This window comes from Mesocricetus auratus, unplaced genomic scaffold (assembly GCF_017639785.1).
Source record: "Mesocricetus auratus isolate SY011 unplaced genomic scaffold, BCM_Maur_2.0 Super-Scaffold_100006, whole genome shotgun sequence".
In the NCBI taxonomy this organism is placed as follows: domain Eukaryota; kingdom Metazoa; phylum Chordata; class Mammalia; order Rodentia; family Cricetidae; genus Mesocricetus; species Mesocricetus auratus.
In genome coordinates, this window is record NW_024429190.1 from 33,113,296 (window position 1) to 33,128,707 (window position 15,412).

Consider the following 15,412-nt stretch of genomic DNA (forward strand, 5'->3'; position numbering starts at 1 on the left):
AAAGACAAAGACAAGAGAGCCCATACATCCAAACAGCTGCCGCCATCCGCCGACCCCCACTACCCTGCAGCTGCCGTTAGCTGTGTGAAAAACAAAAAATGAAAAGGGCAAAGAAAGGGACAGGAAAAAAAATCTTGGACCACTCGCAGATTCCACAAAGTTAAGGCAGAGGAAGGAAGGAAGCTGTGGACACGGGAACCAAAGCAGGGAATGGACTCTTGGGATCCATCCTCAGCCGTGGGTGACTGACTGGGCTTGGAAAATCCAATCCCAGGGCAGTTTGCTCTCCCTCTCCCACCCACACAGCCAGACACTCCCACAGGTCACATCCTGACCTCACAGCAGTTGAGGCAGAAGGAAGGGAAGGAATCGATTATAACGTCAAATCTCTTGAACTGCTACTCTCCTTCATGATTGTTAGAAATATCTACCTCATGGGTCCACTTGAAAGACAAAAGGAATCAATAAACGAAGTCCTTCACACTCTGACGGAATCGGGGCATATTACCAGTCTTCAAAGCACCATTTCTTTTTATAATGATTCCCATTGTACAGATCAGTAAATTGAGGTTCAGAGAAGTCATGTGACTACCTAGGCCTCCTAAGTTAGAGGTAGAGCCAGGACTCAAATCCAGGTCTGTCTTTAAATCTCACAGCTTTACCATCTATTCTGAAGAGTCATTAGTCACCCTGGCATTGGAGATGGGGGGGGGCAGATGAAGTGATATTGGGAGCAACCATTAACCAAGTAGCAAGAATCTATCCCAACAGAGGACTTCCCACTAAAAGTCAACTGCACTCAGCTGTACTGGGCAAGTAGGAATTCGGTTGGAGAACAGGGTAAGGTTAGACCAGGAAAACTTGGGAGTGCTGGTTTATAGATGAATTTCAGCATGAAGCTTGGAGACAGTGGTGTTCACAGGTGGGAGATGGGAGGGGGTGAGGAGGAGGGATTTTTGGAAGGAACCAACAATGAACCCTGTCCCAGGGAAAAATCTAACCACACACCCTAGAGACAGAGAAAATTTCCTGTTTCTCTGCCTGCCTCTTGCAGCCCATGCCTCCTGGTAACTCATTAGTACCCTTACTAGGGTAGGGATGGGTTCCACACATGCGCGCATGTTTGTGGGTCTGCTGGAAGCATAACATTTCCACTGTCATCTGAAATGAATCTCATCAGAGACACCCGCTGCAAGCACACACTTGTGATTCAACACAACGTGCATAGTCTTTGGGTTTCTTTGAGGGGATACTGTTTTGGCGGGTGGGAATAGCCAAATCAGAAAGGTGTCGGGAGGAGATGTGAATGTCACCCAGAGACAGCGTGGTGAGTGTGGGCTGCTCAGGAGGGCAGCTTGGAAAGCGCTGGGGGTGGGTGAGGACTGGAAAGCCGCTTGGAAATGAACTTTGGGACTCCTATGCTTGACAAGTTGGGAACTGTGCTGTGGTGGAATCTGGGGAAAGACCTGCTTACCATTCAGTACTAAATGAACTCACTTTTCAACAGAAGGTTCTTTGCCTTTTTTTCCTGGCAAGCAGAGTATCCATACCTGTGGTTGCTGGGGTTTTTCCCCCTAGAAGGTTTAGTGAGAGCTGGTTGCCTGGACTCTGGGTTATGACCAGAGGTCGTAATTGGGTTTAAATCTGGGGTTTGAATCTGACTTTCTGTGACTAATGCTAGGATCTTCGTTGACTTCTAAATCAGTGCCATCAGTGCCCTTGTCTGTATCAGGTCCAAGGTGAATATATTCCTTACAGCGCTCCTAGAAGGACAGAGAGTTCTTGTGTGCGAAGTCCATCGTTTGGCACTGACACGGGGTGGGGGGCGGGGGGGGGGCTCTCCATTGAGATGTAGCTATTGCTACCTGGACAATAAGCTAGGAAGCTCTGGCCTCTAGGAACTCCAGGCAGCAGAGATGGGTTCTAACTGGTGGTTTTCCTGAACACACGGATGAACACTTTTCACAGCTGAGTTGCACAAATACATTGTGTTATAACTTCATCTATAAGGGGGCATTGAATGCTAGACTTTAAAGCTACTGTTGCTAAAGAGTGTGATAAACTTAGGAGAATGAACTCAGAAAAAAACTCCTCAGCACATGCTAGTCCACTGGGAAACGGATATGGAGACAACATGGCAGAGACCAGAAAGTTTAGCAAGTCGGCGTCTTTCTTCTAACATTTTCTCAGCGTAATGAAATTCAAAGTTTTCATCTCCAAGAGGTAAAGGCGCTGTCTTCTGAGGCCCAAAGTAAAGGGAAAACTCATCCGAGTCACGGGGAGCAGTGCCTTCTACAGACCCATGTTTTCTTGGCCCCAATTTCAGTCCTGGCGGAAAAATTCCCTGAGGCCGACGACAGCTGAGCTCCTTGCCTGGAATTCACAAGTGGAGAAGGGGAAAATTATACCCTGGGGCTTGGAGGGCGCCTGCCTGGGCAGCCTTCATTCACACAGAGGCTGGTTGGTGGGCCTGCCACCTGTCCACCTTCAGCCTGCCAGCCAGGAAGTGTAAGGGAGAGGGTGTGAGTTCAGGGAGACTGTAAGAGACACTGAGAGGAGCCTTCGAGCAGAAAGAGTAAGTGGCTCTGCCACCTCCCACCCCCATCCTGTTCCCCTCTGGGTGACCTTTACCCCCACCCCACCCACCTCTGTCTCTTTCTTTCTTTCTTTTTTTTTTTTTTTCAAAAATAACCTTCAGGAAAGTCCCCAAGTCTAATAAAACTGTTGACCTTTGGAGCTGGTCAAATAGTCATGCCTTGAAGGGGGTTCCCTGGGGTCAGTGTTCCATCTGGGTTCCTTTAACCCACCTCACCCTCACTGGCAGGCTTACATAGGGTAACCCCGTATGTTAAATGCACCACCAGACACCTTTGGCTAAGTTCTTCAGGACGACTGGTAAGCAGAGGTTCAGCTCCAAACCCTGCTCTCTTATTTCCCACGGAAGTGTTCTACCCCGACAGAGCCCTTACATTTCTCCATCCTGGCTGAGACTGCCGCTCCCTCTGGCTTGGAAGGCGAAAGTGTCAATCACCTTGTGGGCCTGTCTTTCAGAGCCAGAGGTGCAGAAAATATGGCAGGGCATCACCACGTCGCTTCTTTTACGTCAGCTTCAAGAGTAGACTTGTCTGATCAAATGCAGGATCCCAGTTAAACAGGAATGCCACAAAGGCAACTTCTCTAATAACCGAAATATTACCTGAGTTATACTTACACGTAGTATAACCATATCTTAAGTAACACATGGGCTATACTAAAAAAATCATTTCTAGGGCACTCCAGTTTCATTAGGTATGTGTGTTTTATAGTTCAGAAATTCAAAAACCTTATTTAAGAGTAATCCCACAACAGTGTCTTTCTGAATCGTGCATTAATGATGGGGAAACGGAACGTGGGGAGACTTCTGTGTGTCTGGATCCACTGTGGTTCTGCATGAAAAGAGAGAGATGAGAGACTCCCAAGAAGCACTGATTTCAAGTTGGATAAAATTATTTTCATTGCTACTTTGTAACTGTAGTTTTGCTACTTGTTATGAATCACAATATAAATATCTGTGTATTCCAATCTTAGGTGGCCTTGGGTCTTAGGTGACCCCTGGGAAAGGGCCATTCAATTCCCAAAGGTTGAAAACCACTTCTCTAAGGAGTCTGGGGAGTTCTTGTACACCATGTTTTTAAACAATGTTGATAACCAGTGAATGATTCTCACTGTGCTTGGGAGCTGGCAAATTGCTCCCCCAACGACTCTCAGAGTAAGATTCAAGCACTTTCCACACCACACTGTGGCACACAGAGGGAGCACTTCACCCATGCAGAAGGGCAGTGGCAGATAAGGTCATGGCAAACAGCTCCACGAGTAGCTTCGAATCGTGTTACATTCATCTAATGCAGGAAGGAAACAAACCCACAAATACCGAAGAGGTTGGCTAGCTGGAGAAACCAGCCAGGGCTCTCTTGGCTGGCTAGCCTTCCAAGCTCAGTCTGTGCAGTCTGTCGCCTGGCTTGAACCAGGCCATCTTGCCAGACCTTAGAGATAGCATCCTATGCGTCCATCAGTGTTGTGTCAGGGAAGCAGAGGCCTGGGAAAAGAGGAGGGAAGGGATGTCCTGTGAGAAACACTCAGAGGAACATGGATGACACTCCCCCCACCTCCACTCCCCCACCCCATCCCCTTCCAAGACAAAGCACTCCTTATTTTGCTTTCCTTCTCAGCCTGGGAAAAAATCTGAGTTTGCATACAGGAGGATGACTGGGTGGAGTACAGAGAGCTCACCAACATCCAGGAGCTTCCAGGTCCTGGGGAAAATTTGCCATAGCTCTGGGCATCAAGGAACATCTTATTCCCCCCTCACCACCACCAGCCTGAGAGTACAGCCTTTCCCTCCAGCCCTTCAGACAGAGCCAGGACAGGACAGAGAGTGGTGAGAACATGTGAACTGAGAAGGTCAGTTGCCTTGTAATTATCCCTTTTTTTCAGACTGAGTGATAAATCCCCATTGTAGAAAGATTTGAGGATCCTGAAAAATCTAACTAAAGTTTTGAAAACTACCCATAATTCCCACACACACATAGATAGATGCTCTCCTGAGACTATAGTGTATTTCGGTGTGTTACCCAGAATATGTGATGAGCATAATTGCTCCTATGCTTCATGTATGGCTTTGTACTCTGCTCTTCCAACCTAACAAATCAGAATGCTTCCCTCTCATCAGGAAAGACATGCCAAAGACTCCATCAGGCGTTGATGACTCTTCAGGGAAACACATTGAAAGTGACCGTCACTTATTTAATTATTCTCTTACTTGCACATTGACATTGTACCCAGATAGAAATAACAGTTGGCAGGGACTCCACCTTTGTCTTTGTCAGACTTTTTGGCACCTGTTCCTTCCTGTCTAGAAGCTAACCTAAAATGGTATCTGTTCTGACCCATGTTTTCCAGAAGTTTCTGAAAGTTGCATCGCTGTTTTTCTGTCGTTGCACAGGCTGCACTTTAATCGGCTGCTGTTTTAGCCAACAAATGTGGCTCCACAGTTGCTGACCCGCTTCTCCAGCTGTTCCTGCAGGCACCAACTATGTCGCTGCTGCCAAATACAGCTTTAAATTAAATCTCTGTCATTCTATTTATCAATAAGACTTGGGAATCAAAGGCTGGGGTGAAAACCTGCTAGCTCAGAGAGGTTCAGCAGCAAATAGCTGACTTTCTCTCTTTGCAGGAGTGTGCTTCTGCTCAGCCAAAACAACAACAAAAAACCCATCCTACAATAAGTCCCGCCCTACTACTTCCTGTGCATCTCCCTGTCATCCTACAGACACCCTATGACTCTCTATGATTTATTTCTGTCAGCTAGATGCTAACTCAGCCTCCTGACCCTAGGTTGACTTTATTTAATGAATGCAAAGGCAAACTCAGGGCTCACAGAATGCTCGACTATCCCACAGCAGTGTATAGGGTGAAAAGAACAAGTCCCTTCCCACTACATGCTCCAGTCAAACAGAGGTACTGCTGTTGCAGAGTCTCAAGGCTGACAGGTCCAGGCTGGGCTCTACTGTTTAAGAGACAAAGGAGAAATCCAGGGACCTATTTCAGGCATCATCATACTCACTGCACCAGGGATAGGATGACACAAGTCTTTAGGATGTTGCTACTTGGGATTTTTACAAGGCCACTGCTTGCTGATTTAGTTAATGACAATGTTGGGCTCCAAATTCCCTCTAAAAGGCAGTCTTAAGTGTTCTTGACTTGGACAGGGCGGGCCTTAAAAATAAACAAATAAGTTACATAAGCCCAAATTTTGGAGGCTTGGGTTCTGGAAGCCAAGGCTGGGGCCAGGATGAAAGAACTCACCAGCCATCTTGTGGTCAGGCTTCACGTGCTGTGCTGTGCACTGGATGGAGCAGCAGGGAGATTTGGCTTCTAGTTCGAATGCCAACACCCACCAGGGAGAAAAGAGCGAGTGGGCCTGCTGGCAATGGTGCTAGTCTTTCTCTTCTTTCACTCCCTCAAAGCAATGTTGGAGGTTCTGGGAGGTTCTGTGGTTATTTGAGAATGTCATCTTTTGCTTCAGTGCCGGCTTTACTTGAGGGAAGTGAGGTGACCGTAGTGAATTAATTTTTGAGTGAAAGCTTTTAAGGCTTCTCTGGGAAGACAGATGTCAAAGTCTTGACAGTCACTGGCATGAATGGAGCCCACCTGTACCCCGTGCTCTGGTAGGTACCCTGATCAGCCAGAGTATCGTGCACAATGAACTATCCCATGAATCCATTCATGCAAGTATGTATGCAGCATGACCCGAAGGTCTTAGGAAGGGAAAGTCATAAATCATTTAGGTAACGTTGGGCTTGGGTTTGAATATGAAGTGTTCCTCCTGGTTACTAAAACTGGGGTGACTAGAGGCTTTTTGGAGGGGCCTAGTGGATCACTGAAGGCATGCCCATGAGAGATGAGTTGGGATCTGTGCCCCTTTCCCTCTCTGCTTCCTGGCTGTTGCCATTAAGTGAGCAGATTTATGCTGTTCACCATGATGCACTCACTGTCTTGCTACAGCTCCAAAGCAGTAAGGATACCTGACCATGAGCTGAAGCCATGGGTCAAATAAACCTTTCCTGTGTTTAAGTTGATTGTTATAGGCATTCTGTCACAGCAACAGAAAGTTGATTGACACAGACAACTATAACAAGATACTATACTAAGCCAGACGGTGGTGGCCCATACCTTTAATTCCAACACTTCAGAGGCAGAGGCAGGTAGATCTCTGAGGTCAAGGCCAGCCAGGTCTACAGAGCAAGTTCCAGGACAGTAAGGTTACACAGAGAAACCCTGTCTCAAGAAAAAAAGAAAAGCGAAGAAACAAATAGCCATAATACTAGAAAATGTTACATGTCCATCCTGGAGTATGGTAGAGCAAGCATGCCCTTGTGTCGATAAGTAGACCACAAGTCAGTATTTGGCAGAAGCTAGCTTCCTGGAACACAGGACAATTGTAGCCAGGGAATCAGAGAATCTTCCAAACTAGGAGTGCAATGATTCTTAAAATAGTGTCTAGATTTGTATAAAAACTACAGACTGAATCAGAGCAAGCTCCTGTTGTGAACCTCTTCTGGGGTCTAGGATTGTCAGTTTGAATAGATAGCTTCTAGCATGGAAAGCACTACACACCAGTGGCTATGTTTAATATGATTACTTGTGCTTAAAAATCATGTGTGTTTATACATATAAAAAGTGGAAAGAAGCTCACAAATGCTAACAGTGACTATGTCAGCTGGCGGAATTATAGTTGCTATTTTTCTCCCCTTTGTTTTATTCTGTTTTTATGAAATTTTTACAGTGAGTATACATTATTTTAACAGCCAGAAAATTTTAAGTTTTTATATTAAAACCACTGTGGTGTCATTAGATTAGTATGGATAAAATATTGTGAAGCTTTTATAAAAAATAAAGTAAGAGCTAGGTGTAGTGGCTCATGCCTGTAATGCCCACATTTGGAGAAGTCCATCCTTGAAGGACTACAGAGTGAAGACCTATCACTACCTCCCCCAGCCATACACACACACACACACACACACACACAGAGAGAGAGAGAGAGAGAGAGAGAGAGAGAGAGAGAGAGAGAGAGACAGTTGCATGGAAACAAGAATTTTTCCCAAATGATGTGATGGTCCCTGTGGAGCGCCTCACTATCCTTGGGGAGTGGGTTGGGGGGTAGGTGGGGCACATGGGAGGATGGGAGGGCGAGGGAATGGGGGCATTGATATGTAAAATAAGATCGTTTCTAAAATATCAGAAAACATAAAAAAAAAAGGATTTCTAAAGAAGAATGAGATTAAAACAAGGAAATAGTGTTCATTGGTCACCTGCAGTGCCAGAGAGGACACTTACTGTGGCTTTTCAGGCACCACTGTATTTTTCTTTCCAACTTCAGTGTGATGAGACTATTAATATTCCATAGCTTCAGGGACAAATGAGGGCAACAGAGGCTAAGTGACTTGTCCAAGGTCACACATCTCACAAGGAGAAGAGCCAGAATTAGAAACCAGGACATCTGCCTTCCAAGGCTGTGGGCAACTCTGTTGAGAGGCAAAGTGAGTAGTAGTTAACACAGTGGTGTCTGGGTTGAGCCTTGAAGACCCAGTAACTCACAGAAAGACCCTGGAGACAGGAAGGAAATACATCCAAGAAAGTGGCAGTAACAGTCAGTAAAAGATCTGGCAAGCTGAGTGACAGTGCTAGACACATAGTCCCAAGGTCATGGGTTACATTTCTTATTCAAAACACGAAGGACTGGGATGAACGGGTTTGCAGCTCAGTTGATAGAATGCTTGCCTAGCAGGCACAGCGCCCTGGGTTCAACCCTAAGCACCACATAAACCAGGCCTGGTGGTGCATGCCTGTAGCCCACCCTTACCTACATAACAAGTACAAGCCCAGCCTGAGCTGCACAAAGCCCTGTCTCAAATGCTACCTGCAACTGTGATTAGATGTGATATCTTAACCCTACTGAGCATCTTGTTTCTTTAAAAACAATAACCACATCATTTCCTTCTCTCCCCCAAGAACACCCCTGAAAGCACACCTTGGCTCAGTGTGCAGCCCGAGTGAAGGAATACATGGGGAGGTACTGTGCAGTCTGCAGGGGCCTTTGTCCGCAATCAGAGAGAGCAGCCCTTTGCCAACTAGGCCACACTGCTCTGCACGGAGCCAGGCCTCAGACGCATGCTAAATGAATAAACGGGCTTTATGGAAACAACATTCGAGGATGGTGTGGAGAGAGGCCTAGAGAGCTCTGCGCCACTGGGACTCAGAATCATTTCAAACCTACTTGTTTAAGCCAGATTTAAAAAAAGAAAATCCCTGAGCAAATTCTCCTTGGGTAGCTTTGAACTAACTGACACATAGGCTCAGATTAACGCGTGCATCTGCAATGTAGAACACTCATTTGAAAACATTGCGGGGCTCTTACACTCAAGCAACCACCAGAAAAGTGTGCCTCCTTGTACTTTCTCACAAACACCTACTGAGTGTCTATAATGTGGGACGCTTCGGGATAGGAATGAGTGAGTTTCCCAGGGCTTGTTTGTTTAAACAAGCCTGATGTGGAAACAGGCAAGGCATGGCTGACTCGGTGCTGCTGTTAGCACAGGCCCCGGTAGGTGTTTTTTGTTTGTAGGAACCATCACATGACATCTTCTCCCCCATTTTCTTCAGTTCCTCAACAGCCTACCCCAGCCAGCAAGCACCTCTGCCCCAAAACTCTAAAACACTGTCTGATGAAGGAAAACTGTCGTTTCAGTGCTAGCAAAGATCTGCCCGGGCCTTTCCAGAAGCTCTGTATCACCAAGGTTCTTTGAGTTTGGCATCTGCATAAGTTCATATCCAGAAAGGCAGGAAAAATGTAATTTAAAAAAATTAATTGCGATTTCTGATGTGTAGCTTGAGGTTTGGGGCTTGATTGTTGTTTGTTTTGTGCTGAGGGTTTAACCTGGGACCTCGTGCATGCTGGGAAAGAGTTTTACCATTTAGTTATATCTGTAGTCCACCTGATCGATGTCTTTTAAAGCGAAGCTAAAGAGGAACACAGTTGATAACTCTCATATGTTCTGCCTCATGTTGAAGCTGCTACTTCTGTCTTTGGATAATAATGAATACCCTCCCTACTTCCCTCAATAACCCTCCTTTTCTAGTTCCGTTACTTTGTACAGGCCAGGGGAGAGGGAAGAGTGAGCCCTCAGGCTCCTGTGGCAGCTGTCCCCATCTCATGCCGCTACATCTCCCCAGCGACGCTGCTGGACCTGACCTAACTCTTTAAAATCAAAGTTTTACTCTCCAGTCTTGTTTGATTGGCTTTGCGGGGCTGGGGACTGACCCCTGGCACAGTCTAAGGCAAGTGTTCTCAGCTCTGAGCTGTACCCCAACTCTATCTTTGATCACCCCAACAAATGAGACAGCTGGATGGTAACAACTTGGTCTTCATGGGAAAAAAGCGAAGTTTGGAAAAGCTTTGTATTAGCGTATTTTAAATATACATAATAGTGGGTTTCCTGATGTCTTCACACACACACACACACACACACACACACACACACACACACACACACACCATACTCAGCCCTATCACCCTATCCTATTCCTTTCCCAATAAGATTCTTCCAACCAGTCCATATACTTTCATTTGTTTGTTTGTTTTTGTAACCTACCAGGTTTCATTAGAGTTGCTTACAGAGTCCTGAGTTAGTGGTTATTGTAGGACTGGCTACACACCTGAAGAAAATATCTTTCCTTCCCCTAATACCCATTAACTAATTACTAATACTCCGGGAGGTGTAGAGCACATGAGACCCTGCCTGGGAGACTTTAGAGTGGGTTTAAGTCTGGTCCATGGTGGAAGAAACCTGGCTACCTCCTGTGTCCTCCCACCAAGACTCACAGCCCACCATGATTTATCCAAGCACTGTAGAGGATGCGGCAGACTTTGCTCAAGAGGAGTCACAGCCATAGAAATGGAGACCCCTGTGCTGGGTCCACACGTGTGAACAAGAGACTGAATGTGACCCCAGCTATAGTGAAGTAGAGATTTACAACCAAAGAGAGTGGGAAGTAGGTTGGGGCTTCAGAAGTGTCAAGGAATGTATGTCTTTGACCTGTTTAATGGGACTGCAGTTGTAAGTGAGTTGGAGAATAATCTATGAGGGTGGTCAGACTCCAGAGGCCATGAGTTTTGATAAACTGATCTATCAGGATTCTACACAGATGGTGAGGAAAGACCAGGGTCATGGCTCAGCAAGCAGAAGACTAAAAAGAGGCAGAGTAAGGCTTTGGTCAAATGAGAGCATCTTTATCAGTCTAATAGGTGCAGGGAGCCATGAGTTGTGGCCGCCATTCCAAGATGGCACTGGGCCCCTGCAGGGCTGGAGTAAACAACTCCATATAGGGTCATAACCAGAGTCACCAGCTCGAGCATGCTCAGTGTCTTCAGCTTGCTGGGCCAATCAGGGAGCCTGAGGTGGCTGCCAGGGGTGCTCGACCAATAGGACAGTTGCACGCTGCCTCAGCTCCTATATAAGCAGCTGCAGTCTTTGTTCTGGGTCCCTTGCTTCCTGCTCTCCCTTCAACCAAGAGGCTCCAATAAAGCGTGATTTGGGAAGAATCCTTGTCTGGTGGTAGTCTTTCCTGCTGGTCAGGGAGTGCTCCACAAATAGGAGGCTGGCGTACAGAGCCAAGGGCCAGACTGTGGGGGCTGCTACCACTCTGAAGTGCCCTATACAACAGTGAGTGTGTTGGAATTGCCCATGGTCACCTAAAGGTGGTGACAGCCTGCCAAGAGGGAAGATAGCAGCACGCAAGCTGTAACGGCAGAGCTTGTCTCTGTTGTTCTGGGGGTGTATGTGTGAGTGTTTTAAGAAGGGGATACATCTTGCAAGTGGTTTCCTCCTGTAAAGTAGATGCTGAGGGTACCTTTCACCCTCCGTGTTCCTGCTGCCTCCTTTGACAGCCTCTGCCTGTGCCAGAGTCTTCAGTGAAGTCATTTGGGAGGCAGTGGCAGGCGATGGCAGGGAAACAGCTCCCGTCTTCCACTGTGCTGCCCAGGACCATTTTGTTTTCCTTGTTGCTGTAAAGCAAATCGCAAGGGCATTTTTTTGCCCAGGCCAACATCTGAAATTAGAATTATGAGGTCTGATGCAGGAGGCCAGGAAAAATCATTTCTTGGGATGGTTTGGTGCTTTCTGGTTTACAGCTTTTTAGCAGGGACCTGCAATAGCAATTACCCGGTCTCCCTCAGCTCCTCCATCTCGCCTTCTGAATAAGCTGTTATACAATGACTCAGAGGCCATGGCAGCCTGTGTCAAGCAGGTCACTGAATTCAATTCCCTCTCCATCTCAGTCCTGAGTTCTTAGCATCCCCACAAGTAAATGCAATCTGCTTCTGGGCTGGACAGAGGCTGGGTATAGAAACAGGAACGTGAGTTCCGAGGGCATGTTGGGACAGAGGAAATCAGATGAGCCTCCGCTCAGTGTGGAGAACAGAGCCATTTCATTCTGCTTCCCTGTTAAAAACACATCAGTACAAAAGGAGTCCCAGTTCTAGCGCGCATTAACTGTGTGATTCAGGAAGCTTCCAGATGAGGAAACCAAAGCTTTCGGTGCCTTGGTCTCCTTGTTCTTAATTTGCTTAGACTGGACTTTATTTTTTCTGTTTAAATTAAATGGCCCCAAAGATTTGAAATGATTTGATAGCAGGATGGGAAGCGGGTACATGTATCTTTTAGATGAAGCTGATGGACTTATTAGGCAGGCAACACCCTAGTAATTCACTGCCCACAATGAACCACCTGGAAAAAAAACAAAAAGCAAAAAACCACCACACATACAAGCTTTACTTTTGAGTCAGAATGTCACTGTTTTTGTATCTTTTATCCATCCTTTTGCTTATTTTCATTCTTCCTCAAAATTTTATCCCAACATATGTATTTTTATGTTTAAGCATTTTTCTAATCATCCTATCTCACTCTGAGATGCATATAAGAGTCTATGGTCTTCTAATTGTTCATAATAAGCACTTATGGGGCAGCAAGCTCATCAGGAAAAGGTCAAGAGTTATGGTCTGAGTTTGGTCGTTGATGCCCATGTGGTAAAAGGAGAAAGCCAACTCCCACAAGTTGTCTTTTGACCTCCACATGTGTGCCGTGACATGGGCATGCCTATATGTGTACACACACACAAACACACAAGTTTTTAAAGATATATTTTAGATTTAAGTATTGCAAAATTCTTAGTTGTACACAATTGACAAAAACCAGCATAGCTATATTTTAAGTTTTGAAACACAGCCAGCCATGCATTCTCCAATGATGAGATACATTTTGAGAAACACATTGTTGAGCAATACTGACACAAAAACATCAGAGTATCCTCACACAAACATAAATAGTCTAGCCCACTATATACCCTTGGCTATATACCCTCACCTCTTGTCCTTAGGATTCCAACTCTTACAGCATGTCACCATTCTGCATATTATGGCGCATGGTTAATGCTTGTGCATCTAAACATTTCTAAGAATGGACCAGGCACAGGAAGATAGATCATTGAGTGGTGGAAATTTTTCAGATCTGTTTGTAAGCTCAAGAGACTGCTGCTGCATATGCAGCCCATGACCGATAAACAAAGTGTCAGTAAGGGGTACATGACTTGAAATTGTAGCAAAAGTAATTATCAGTGCACCTCAGAAACAGATGGAGAGGCACCCTTGAACTAGCTCATGTGTCCACAAAGGACTGCTGCTGCCAGACAGGGCAGCAAACTCCTGTTTTCCGAAGGGAATCGCAGAGAACTGTCTGTCATAGAAGAGGTTAGTGAGACAGGAATAGGTCTTCTGGAATTCCCTCTGCACTAGGTACCCCAAACACAAACAGTTCTCAAGGGTTAATCAGTTCGATTAGGTCATTCTCCAAGTTTGCTTAAAGTAAATGTTGGAACCATCCAATAATTTACTATTCAGTCATCTTTCAGAGAAGCCTATGAAAAGGTTGCTAAGGACATGATCCTTCCACTCAAGGACACCTTGTTAACTCTGTCTCAAAACCAGTTGAACAAAGCAAATGTTTTATTTCTGTTTGTCTTTTATCAGTGAGCTCTATTGATTTTTTCGAGGGAATCATTTTTTCTTTTGGTTCTTGTTGCATCTAGGAATAACAGGTCTGGCTCATTCAACTGATAACTGTTCAACCACATTAATTAATTTTCAGGCCAATTAGCCAAATTATATACAGCTTTTTGTCATTGAAAGTGTGACTTCATTTCTCAGTTTGTTTTAATATTCATTTTGAAGAACATTATAGAAGTCACTGAGAAAGAAGCTTGAACATGCATCACAAGAAATGAACATCAAGTTCACACTGATGGAGGGCTAATGGAACTGAGTCTGTAAATATAAAACCAGACTGAAGCATCGTTTCCTGTTATTTAATTTGCAAGAGGATGACACATTGTATTACAAAAATCTTGCTACTTAGAAGCCACAAATGTGGTAGACAGCAAAATATTCTGTCCCCAAACTGTGAGTGTCCATATATAACTCGGATGGTGTAACTTTCATTTGCCCCATCTTCAAATATTTTTTACTTAATGAAGTTATTTAATACAAGAACAAAACATATATGCATCATGCTGAAACTAATTGGGGCAGCATGTATCAACACAAGAAGTACAGAATATGTAATTTCATATTATCAAGCTTAGCCAATAGCACATACTATGGAAGATAACAAAATTTGTTGTGTGCCAGCTGCAAGTGGGGGATTGGGACATGGCTCAGTGGGCAGATCTCTTGCTGTATAGGTGCAAGGGCCCGAGTTTGGATCTTCAGAAAGCCCATAAAGCAGGACAGGGTAGCATGTTTGTCCCTAGAGTGCCTATGGCAAGGTGAGGGGGAGGCCAAAACAGAAGCTCACAAGCCAGGTAGCCTGGCACATGCAGCATGGAACAAGAGACTTTGTCTCGAATGAGATAGAAGGTATGACTGACGTTGGAGGTTTTCCTCTGACCTCCGCACTCCTGCTCTCACAGGCACACATACAGATCATGAAAGACTTTTAAGCTCTTTCCATTCGTGGGTTTTGTCACTGCATCCTGAGCATGTTGCTGATCCTAGGAAATAGATTGGCTATTTTTAGCAAGACTTAGCTCCATTCACTGTTGTCAACTGTGTCATTAGGACTTCTAGACAAAGGACAAGCCCCAGTGATAAGGAATTAGGCTTTTCTTAAGCATACAAATTCCCTACACACACACATACACACACACACACACACACACACACACACACACACACAAGTTGGGAGAGGTGCCATTACTAATCAAATTCAATGGTGGGGGGTTAGTGTCCTAGCACTTTTTGTGGTGTAACAACACTACCAGAGACTAGTTAACCACCATAGAAAAGAAATGTGTCTCTTATTGTCCACGCTGAGAAGTGTGGCCCTAAGATGGCAGCTCCTGGCGAGGGTCTTCTAGCTCCATTACCTAAACAGAGGAGCATGTGTGAGCAGGGTGACCAGGGCAGGAACTTATACTGCAGCCAAGAGCTCTTCTATAGTTGATACGAATCCATTCATGAGAATGGAGCCCCAAGCACCACCCACCCCCTTAGCTCTATCCCAACACTGCTGCATTGGAAACAGGCTTTCAATACATCCAGAGAAGGGGAAATATTCATACCACAGTGCTGACGACCAGTCATCCCCCACCCTCCAAAAACCTGAGTAGTTTCTCTGCTATGCCTAGAAATAGCTGCTTCTAGCAATCGCTGCCGGCTAGGCTTAGTTCTTCTGTCTCACAAATCTCCCTCAAGAAGAGCAAATCCTTGGCAGTAATACCAGTGTCAAATATGTGGCGGCATCTGCCACCTCCACTGTACAAT

At 45.4% G+C, this 15,412-nt stretch overlaps 1 long non-coding RNA gene across 2 annotated transcripts in view; it reads right to left on the bottom strand.

The window, feature by feature from the left end:
* Positions 1 to 513: 513 nt before the first annotated feature.
* The window catches only part of LOC121140823, a 53,860-nt gene continuing 38,961 nt past the window's right edge, over positions 514 to 15,412 (bottom strand). The window contains exons 3-4 of one of the 2 annotated variants that reach the window (XR_005877752.1): positions 3,032 to 4,075; positions 514 to 2,373 (exon numbers count right to left, since the gene is read on the bottom strand). This is a non-coding gene — a long non-coding RNA (uncharacterized LOC121140823). Of the gene's footprint in view, positions 2,374 to 2,969; positions 4,076 to 15,412 lie in introns of both variants that reach the window. The other variant, XR_005877751.1, reaches the window with a different exon arrangement.